Below are 10,329 nucleotides of genomic sequence, written 5' to 3' on the forward strand. Positions count from 1 at the left end.
ATTTTCATAGTCGTCTTCTAGTTATCCTTTCAGCCCAAATTTCATTAGAAGCTCACATTTAACACCCAGTGCTTTTAAATCGCTTCACGCTGCAGACGAAAAGCATTTCTTCCCAGAAACAAAGTACAGTTTAGGTCAGTCGTTAAAATACAACAATTGGTTGAAATTAAGTTCGCTCATTTCAGAGTGATTGTTGGAGAGCTTGGTTACATTCGGGAAGGATAATGCACACCATGTCATGATGATTTTACAATCGCAGTAAAACCCCTTCTCTCATGGCTTAACATTTAAAAATTAAACAAGAATAATGACAATAAATGCATCATTTGCAAAAGCCCTATATTTGTTCATAGGATTTATACAGACAAGTATTACAGTACAATCATTTGAAAGACTAAAATCAGGTATCAGAACATGAACTGATCTGAAAGGATATTCATAGCCTGGATATACAAGAAAAAGGAAGTATATAAATGAAGTCATAAGTTTACATAAATATAAGGAACATTTTTTTTCTCTGGTATTCATGAATTTTTCACTAATTAAAAACTCTGTGTAAAATATCTTATGGTCCAGATAACAAGTATTGACAGATTAAAGATTGCATCAAGTTCAAAATGTAGCCTTTGTCGTATTCTGGACGCTGTATAATCACCTACAGAAGTAGTGCGGGTAAACTGGAAACAAACACATAGACGAGTCAGTCCTGGGACAGCAGCTGGTGCCCGAGCCCCTCCTCTCCAGACACCCCACCCCTCCCCATTCTGGGCTCCAGCTGCTTTGAGAATTCAGAGAAACGTGAAGGACCAAGCAGATCAAGGAGAGAACTCTGTGGCTGGCTTTATTCTGACATATAGCTAAAAGCTGCTGGTAAAAAAACTGAAAACCCAATCCAGCTTTCTAGCTGAGACGTGAACAGGACAGAGCAGACAGCCTCCTGCTCTCAGAGTGGCTCGAGCAGGCTGGGCTCCCAGGCTGGACCCACCAGAGGACCGCCCAGAGCAGCTCCTGCAAGGGAGGGTGGCCCCTCAGTGGTGGCTGACCCCCAGATGCCAGGGCACTTCTGTGTTAAACACTGGCCTCTGAATGAAGAGGCCCAGGGCAGGGCAGCCCTGTGACCCGTGATGCTCTGGGCCCTGTTCCCTCCGAGAACGTGCACGCAGGGCATGGCCAGCAGCACTGCTGCTGTGGGAGGGACACCCGTGTGCACGAACGTGAGGGAGACCGGGCCATGTTTTACAGGATAGGTAAGGGCACGTATTAGTGGAAATTACCCTAAAACTTGGTGTTTTAAAACTACAGCCTTATTCTTCTTGTTCAGTCACTCAGACATGTCTGACTCTTTGTGACCCCATGGACGGCAGCATGCCAGACCTCCCTGTCCTTCACCCTCTCTCAGAGTTTGCTCTAACTCACATCCACTGAGTCGGTGATGCCATCCAACCATCTCATCCTGTCGACCACTTCTTTTCATGCCTTCAATCTTTCAAGCATCAGAGTCTTTTCAAGTGAGTCGGCTCTTCCCATCAGGTGGCCCAAGTATTGGAGCTTCAGCTTCAGCATCAGTCCTTCCAATGAATACTCAGGGTTGATTTGCTTCAAGATTGACTGGTTTGATCTCCTTGCTATCCAAGGGACTCTCATGAGCCTTCTCCAGCACCACAGTTAAACAAAGCATCAGTTCCTCGGTGCTCAGCCTTCTTTATGGTCCTGCTTTCACATCCGTACTTGACTACTGGAAATACTATAGCGCTGACCAGACGGATCTTTGTCAGCAAAGTGATGTCTCTGTTTCTAATACGGCATCTAGGTTTGTCACAGCCTTTATTACATCGCCATTTCTAATGGTTCAGTGTAGTTTGGTTCTCTGATACTGAGTCTCACCAGATTGGGGCTGTGGTCCCTTCAGGCCTGAATGGAAAGGACGTGCTTCCAAGCGTACACATGAGGTGGGGGCTGGATTCAGTTCTTGGGGGCAGTTGGCAGGAGGCTGGCCTTTGTCCTTGTGATGTGGGCCTCTCCGTGTATTGTTTATTGTGATGAGGGCCTCTCCATTTATTGTTTGTTAGTCACTCAGTCATGTCAGACTCTTTGTAACCCCATGGACTGTAGCCTACCAGGCCCCTATGTCCGTGGAGTTCTCCAGGCAAGAATACTGGGGTGGGCTGCTATTTCCTTCTCCAGGAGATCTTCCCAACCCAGGGGTCAAAGCCAAGTCTCCTGCATTAGCGGGCGGATTCTTCACGGCTGAGCCACCAGGGAAGCCCAGTCCTCTCGATATGTGTGTTGTACGTGCTAAGTCGCCTCAGCTGTGTCCGACCCTTGGCAACCCTGTACGAGGCTCCCTCTGTCCATGGGATTCTCCAGGCAAGAATACTGGAGTGGATTGCCATGCCTTCCTCCAGGGGCTCTTTCCAATTCAGGGATTGAACTGGCATCTCTTGGGTCTCTAGCAATGGCAAGCAGGTTCTTTACCCTCAGTGCCACCAGGGAAGCCCGGGCCTCTCCATAGGGCTGCACAAAACATGGCAGCTTGTTTCATCAGATCAAGTGAGTGACAGGAGGTGGGGGAAGTCAGCATCCTTTTACCCTGATCTTGAGACATCCCACTGCTTCTGTTGATCCATTTCTCGGTATTTTGTCTGAAATTCTGACAGGTCTGAGATCCTACTTCTGAGTTAACGAGTTACCTTACCACAGTTATTTATATGAGTCTTTATGAGTGTGCACGTATACCTGGGTAGCATGTATTTATACCAGTATACAAGTGTATATGTATGCATACAAACATACCTGCTAGTCAACTGTATACACACCAGCCCGTCATGAGATCTCTGGAGACAGCATCAGACTGTTTCGTTGCCGAGTAAACTTAGCCCAGGTTCCCCACAGGGGGAGAGGGTAGAGGCATGTGTACCTGTGTGTGCAATGGGGTGTATGCATAAATTCCAGGTTATGAAACTCAGAGCTTAAATAGATGGCTGACGCATCTGCTCCTGCTCTCCTCCTCAGTAGGAAAGATCCTGTATTTTCTTCTGGAATAGAAACAAAGCCTCTTTCGGAGGAAAGAAGCCTAGAATGTGAGTACGTGCCCTGATCGGCAGGGGACAACCTCTAGCCGCTACAGGGCGGTAGCCAACCTCTCCCTTCTAAGGCATGTCAACTATTTGTGCTTGTTGCGTGCTAAGTCACTTCATTCATGTCTAACTCTTGGCAACCTATGGACCTTAGCCCACCAGGCTTCTTTGTTCATGGGATTCGCCAGGCAAGAATACTGGAGTGGCTTGCCATGCTCTCTTACAGAGGCTCTTCTTGGCCCAGAGATGGAACCAGCAACTCTTAGGTCTCCTGCATTGTCAGGGAGGGTTCTTTACCACTAGCACCACCTGAAAAGTCCTGTTAACCCTTCAAACAGCCTTTAAGCAAAGTTGGCCACAATCTTTGCTCAAAGAACTTAAACTTTAAGCAAATCTGAAAAATGTCATGTCCATTTTATAAATTGAAAATAATAGGATTAAAGGCCAGAAATTTGTCCCCAGTAGTAAGGATAAGCTGGGTGCACACAGTCTCTCTGCCTGGATGATAAACATTCACTCTATAGAATTTCATTAAATACATATACATTTTTAAAGATTTTTTGACATCCCCCAATAGTTTGAGTTGGACAAATAGAAAATACAAAACTCAGTTTTTGGAATAGATTCCAGAAAACCGTGAAGTGACTTTTCACCCATCCCTTTCCTGGGTCCTGAGTCATCTTGGCCTTTTTTTTTTCTTGACTCCTCAGACTCGGGTTTTACCGTGTCTCAGCACTTGACTGTCTTCCTCTGGATTCTTTTGTCTTTTCTGTCCTCTTGGGCACACCTCATGCTCTCCCTGCTGAATCACAGCAAAAGGTCTCTGGCTTTGACAGCTGTGTCTTTCCTCCATTATGCTACCATCCCACAGGAGTCTGGAATCTTCCTGATGCAAACCACTTCCCAGGATTTCCACCTCTTCCTCCCTGGACAGTGTCCAGACAATGTCTTATTAAGCACTTGGTTTTTGCTCCATTCTCTGAGTTGCTGAAACCATTTCCACACAAATGATCATTTTAGTCTACCTATTAGCCTTGTTAAATAATCATGGATTTTAGAGACATTTGGGCTTCCTCGGTGGCTCAGATGAGGAGGAATCTGCGTGCAATGCAGGAGACCTGGATTCAACCCCTGGGTTGGGAAGATCCCCTGGAGAAGAGAATGGCAACCCATTCCAATGTTCTTGTCTGGAGAATCCCCTGGACAGAGGAGCCTGGCAGGCTACAGTTCATAGGTTGCAAAGAGTTGGACACAACTGAGTGACTAACACACGTATAGACATTTATGTGACAAAATGTTTTTGTAGTATTATTCAAATGTCAAAAACTTCAAAATAATTAAAATGTTCCCAGTGGGATTCTGGTTAAGTTACTGGTGTTAGACCCATACAGTATGTTAGGGAGTTATCAAAAGTAACATTGTAGCAAAATAATTAGTGAAATGAAAAAATGTTTTAAAAAAAGGTGTTTAAAAATGTTTAGAGGGAAAAACAAGATTATTAATAGTAGTTACCTGTGGTGGTTTTAAGGCAGGTGCACAAATTCTTTGATCTTTTTCTTTCAAGATACATGGCTGAACATGGGGTGCAATTAGTGAGCCATCTGTAATCATTAGGACATGGCAGAGGTGGCTATCCATGACCAGCTGCTAAAACTGGGATCTCTCTTCCAGATCGAAGGGCCAGCAACAAGCCGTCACAGCAAACAGTTCCTCAGGACAGTGTGGTAACCGTCTTTTAGGGCATGCAGCCATGTCAAAGGGGTCCCTGTCCACGTAGGGCATTTGGCCCAGAGTCAAAAGCTAGCTCCCACAGCCTCCCTCTGAAGGCCCGCAGGTCACTGGCACTGGAGACCTCGTTATTAACCAGACTTTCAAGGGCCGTCCACCAAACCCGCCTGTTCTCATTGTCCCCCAGGCAGTGACAGAGTCCATGGGGAACACGTCTCTGCAGACAGCATTGTCTGCGATCTTAACTTGAAGTGTGTCCTCAGCGACACGGTTCCTAACAGCCACATCTTGGTGGATGACTTCCCTGCTGGACAGATAGCTCATTCCTCAGGCAATCTGAACAGTCATGTGAACCAAGGCTTGTTGAGACGCCGCCTGTGGATTATGGGCCTCTACTAACTGGCGCTGCCGTAAAAACAATCTAAGGTTCCCCCAGTTCATGTAAGCCAATATCCCCAAGGGCTTTTCTCCTTCTATACACACTCTGGTGACAGGAAGAAGATTTCTGTGATGAAGACCGCACAGCTTACAGCTCTCAGTGAGCATCATTGTCACCCGAATTTCAGAAGCTTGATCTTTATCCGTTTTTACAAATACTTGCTTTTCTTTATCTGGATCTTTTTCTTTTTCTCCTTTAGCCACAGACTTTATTGTTTGAATATGTGCAGCTGTTATTCTATACACTTTTAATGTCTTCCAAAACTCTATGCTCCGCGTTTGCTAGGTCGCTTCACTCTCCGTTTTATTCCACGTTTCCGTCAAGCAGTGTTTCCCCGAATCACAGTCTGCCTGGCTGTGCACTGTTGCTGCTCAGTCGCTAAGCTGTGTCTGTCTCTGTGTGATGCCATGGACTGTAGGCCACCAGGCTCCTCTGTCCCAGGCAAGAATTTCCCAGGCAAGAGTACTGGAATGGTTGCCATCCCTTCTCCATATTTGGATCTTTTTCATCTACTAAGATCCCATGGAAAATATGCTCAAAACACCTTATTGAAGTTCACCTTTTAGAATTATCCTCTCCCTGGATATTGCGATATCCTTCACCTGAGCGCTGGCTCCGAAAGAGTGACACTTCTCAGATCGTTCTTCTGTCTTCTACCCTGCTTGAGTGAAAATAAAAACAAAAAACCAAACTCTGTCGCTATGTCAGATACGATATCATCAACACAGTTCAGAAGGGACAATGCAAAACAAATTTTTAAACAAAAGCATGTTTATTATGCAATCTGAGACAAAGTGCAATCAGGAGGGAGCCTGATTATACTTTAAAAGAAAAGGCACTCAGGAGTGAGTCTGGAATCAGAAGCAGCTTTGATATTTGTTGGACTGTGATCCTCAGCCACTTTTGCCTAAACACACAGAATGGATGGGTCTGGTGCCCTGTGTGCTGGGCTGCAGGCCCAATTTCTTAACACAGGGCAGATGAACTGGGCCCACCACCCCTGTGCTCAGTGGGCAAAGCTGAGTCGCTCTCCTGTCCCCATGGGGCTAGCGGGAGGGACTGACTGAAGACAAAGTGCCATGGGTTACACTGCAGAGGGGTGTGATGCAGGGAAGGTGCCGATTTTATTGACGGCAGCCCCATCCACTTCTTCTTCCATCTTCCTGGCTTCTTCCAGTTCTCCTGGATTTAACACCAATTAACCTCAACTTCGGCCCCTTACCTAGATTTCTCAAGAATTTCATCTGTGTATAAATAGGAGGAGGAAAAACAAATAAAAAAATAAACCTGTTTGCTGTGCTCAAAGACTCAGCATCACCATCCTGCTCTTAAAAAACGGAGTATAGCACCAGAACACTGCATCTTATTCCCTTTCATTTCCTTTCATAATAGTTGAAAATAACATGAGGTGCTTTGACCGAAAGTCAAGCTTGTTCTAGACCCGTTGAGTTCAGTTCAGTTCAGTTTAGTTACTCAGTCGTGTCCGACTCTTTGTGACCCCATGAATCGCAGCACGCCAGGCCTCCCTGTCCATCACCATCTCCCGGAGTTCACTCAAACTCACGTCCATCAAGTCAGTGATGCCATCCAGACATCTCATCCTCAGGCGTCCCCTTCTCCTCCTGCCTCCAATCCCTCCCAGCATCAGAGTCTTTTCCAATGAGTCAACTCTTCACATGAGGTGGCCAAAATACTGGAGCTTCAGCTTTAGCATCATTCCTTCCAAAGAACACCAGGGCTGATCTCCTTCAGAATGGACTGGTTGGATCTCCTTGCAGTCCAAGGGACTCTCAAGAGTCTTCTCCAACACCACAGTTCAAAAGCATCAGTTCTTCGGCACTCTGCTTTCTTCACAGTCCAATTCTCACATCCATAGATGACTACTGGGAAAACCATAGACTTGACTAGACGGACCTTTGTTGGCAAAGTAATGTCTCTGCTTTTGAATATGATATCTAGGTTGGTCATAACTTTTCTTCCAAGGAGTAAGCGTCTTTTAATTTGATGGCTTCACTCACCATCTGCAGTGATTTTGGAACCCAAAAACATAAAGTCTGACACTGTTTCCACTGTTTCCCCATCTATGTGCCATGAAGTCATGGGACCAGATGCCATGATCTTCGTTTTCTGAATGTTGCACTTTAAGCCAACTTTTTCACTCTCCTCTTTCACGTTCATCAAGAGGCTTTTTAGTTCCTCTTCACTATCTTCCATAAGGGTGGTCAAATCTCCATATCCAAGGTTATTGATATTTCTCCCAGCAATCTTGATTCCAGCTTGTGCTTCTTCCAGCCCAGCGTTTCTCATGATGTACTATGCATAGAAGTTAAATAGCAGGGTGACAATACACAGTCTTGACAGACTCCTTTTCCTATTTGGAACCAGTCTGTTGTTCCATGTCCAGTTCTAACTGTTGCTTCCTGACCTGCATAGAGGTTTCTCAAGAGGCAGGTCAGGTGGTCTGGGATTCCCATCTCTTTCAGAATTTTCCACAGTTTATTGTGGTCCACACAGTCAAAGGCTTTGGCATAGTCAATAAAGCAGAAATAGATGGGGTTTTTTGGAACTCTCTTGCTTTTTCGATGATCCAGTGGATGTTGGCAATTTGATCTCTGGTTCCTCTGCCTTTTCTAAAGCCAGCTTGAACATCTGGAAGTTCATGGTTCACGTGCTGAAGCCTGGCTTCGAGAATTTTGAGCATTACTTTACTAGCCTGTGAGGTGAGTGCAAATGTGCTGTAGTTTGAACATTCTTTGGCATTGCCTTTCTTTGGGATTGGAATGAAAACTAACCTTTTCCAGTCCTGTGGCCACTGCTGAGTTTTCCAAATTTGCTGGCAACTTGAGTGCAGCACTTCCACAGCATCATCTTTCAGGATTTGAAACAGTTCAACTGGAATTCCATCACCTCCACTAGCTTTGTTCATAGTGATGCTTTCTAAGGCCCACTTGACTTCACATTCCAGCATGTCTGGCTCTAGGTGAGTGATCACACCATCGTTTTTATCTTGGTCGTGAAGCTCTTTTTTGTACAGCTCTTCTGTGTATTCTTGCGACCTCTTCTTAATATCTTCTGCTTCTGTTAGGTCCATACCATTTCTGTCCTTTATCGAGCCCGTCTTTGCATGAAATGTTCCCTTGGTATCTCTAATTTTCTTGAAGAAGCCTCAAGTCTTTCCCATTCTATTGTTTTCCTGTATTTCTTTGCATGGATTGCTGAGGAAGGCTTCCTTATATCTCTTTGCTCTTCTTTGGAACTCTGCATTCAGATGCTTCTATCTTTCCTTGCAGATGGTGATTGCAGACATGAAATTAAAAGATGCTTACTCCTTGGAAGGAAAGTTATGACCAACCTAGACAGCATATGAAAAAGTAGAGACATTATTTTGTTAACAAACGTCTGTCTAGTCAAGGCTATGATTTTTCTAGTAGTCATGTATGGATGTAAGAGTCAGACTATAAAAACAGCTGAGCAGAGAATTGATGCTTTTGAACTGTGGTGTTGGAAAAGACTCTTGAGAGTTCCTTGGACTGCAAGAGATCTAACCCGTCCATCCTAAAGGAAATCAGTCCTGGGTGTTCATTGGAAGGACTGATGTTGAAGCTGAAACTCCAATATTTTGGCCACATGATGTGAAGAGCTGACTGACTTGAACAGACCCTGATGTTGGGAAAGATTGAAGGCAGGAGGAGAAGAGGATGACAGAGGATGAGAAGGGAATGACAGAGGATGAGATGGTAGGTGGCATCACCGACTCAATGCACATGAGTTTGGGTAAAGCCCGGGAGTTAGTGATGGACAGGGAGGCCTGGCGTGCTGGGGTTCATGCGGTTGTCAAGAGTCAGACACGACTGAGCCACTGAAATGAACTGAACTGAACTGAATAGATACACAGATGTAGAGGAAGGACTTGTGAACTCAGCTGGAGAAGAGGGAGGGACCAATTGAGAGAGTAGCATTGAAACATAGCCACTACCATATGCAAAATAGCTAGCTAGTGGGAAGTTGCTGTATAACATAGGGAGCCCAGCAGGGAGCTCTGTGACGACCTAGAGGGTGGGATGGTGGGAAGTGGGAGCCAGGCTCACCAAAGAGTGGATAATATACTTATGGCTTATTTGTGTTGTTGTATGAGGAAAACCAACCAAACATTGTAAAGCAGTTATTCTTCAATTAAAAATAAATAAATACAATCTGAAAACTATCATTCAACACATATGCAATGTCATTAAACCTTATGGGATCATCTTCTCTTCCTAGTTGTTTTTCCACTATAAGTACTTATAAATATCATTAAAGGTTTTGAAAATATGATTTTAATATCCACACAGTATTGCTTAATACATCATACATAAATAATGAAATTTCAGTCTGAAGATAGAAACATAATACCAAAAAAGGTTTCCAGTCTAAACTAAAGCTTGCATTTTAATTCAGCTTAATGAGAATTCCTCTGAAGATCTAAAATTCTCATGAAAAGTAAATTATGTGGTGTCCTTTTTGCTTTCATCTGTTATGCCTTATTGTCATCTATTTCTAAGGACTCTTGGACTTTGACATTTTGCATTTGACTGTAATTTTTGACTGAGATAAAATCTTAAATTTAGATATTACGAATGTCAAGAAGTAGTCTTATAAGTGTGAATCATTCAGTCATGTCCAGTTATTTGTGACCCATGGACTGTAGCCCACCAGGTCCTCTGTCCAGAGAATTTTCCAGGCAAGAATATTGGAGTGGGTAGCCATTCCTTTCTCGAGGGGATCTTCCTGACCTAGGGCTCAAACCTAGGTCTCCTGGATTGCAGGCAGATTCTTTACCATATGAACCACCAGAGAACCCTGACTCAGCTGTACATGGATGTAAAAATCCTTAAAAGAAGATTAGCAAACCAAATTGATGAATACACTAAAAGAATCATACACTATAATCAAATGTAGTTATTCTGTGCCTGCAAGCATGATTTATGATCTGCACATCAATCACTGTGATACACAATATGAGCAAAATTAAGAATAAAATCACATGATCTTCTCAATAATTGCAGAAAAAGCTTTCGACAAAGGGTAACATCATTGGATACAATC

The sequence above is a fragment of the Ovis canadensis genome, chromosome 18 (genome assembly GCF_042477335.2).
Source record: "Ovis canadensis isolate MfBH-ARS-UI-01 breed Bighorn chromosome 18, ARS-UI_OviCan_v2, whole genome shotgun sequence".
NCBI classification, from domain to species: domain Eukaryota; kingdom Metazoa; phylum Chordata; class Mammalia; order Artiodactyla; family Bovidae; genus Ovis; species Ovis canadensis.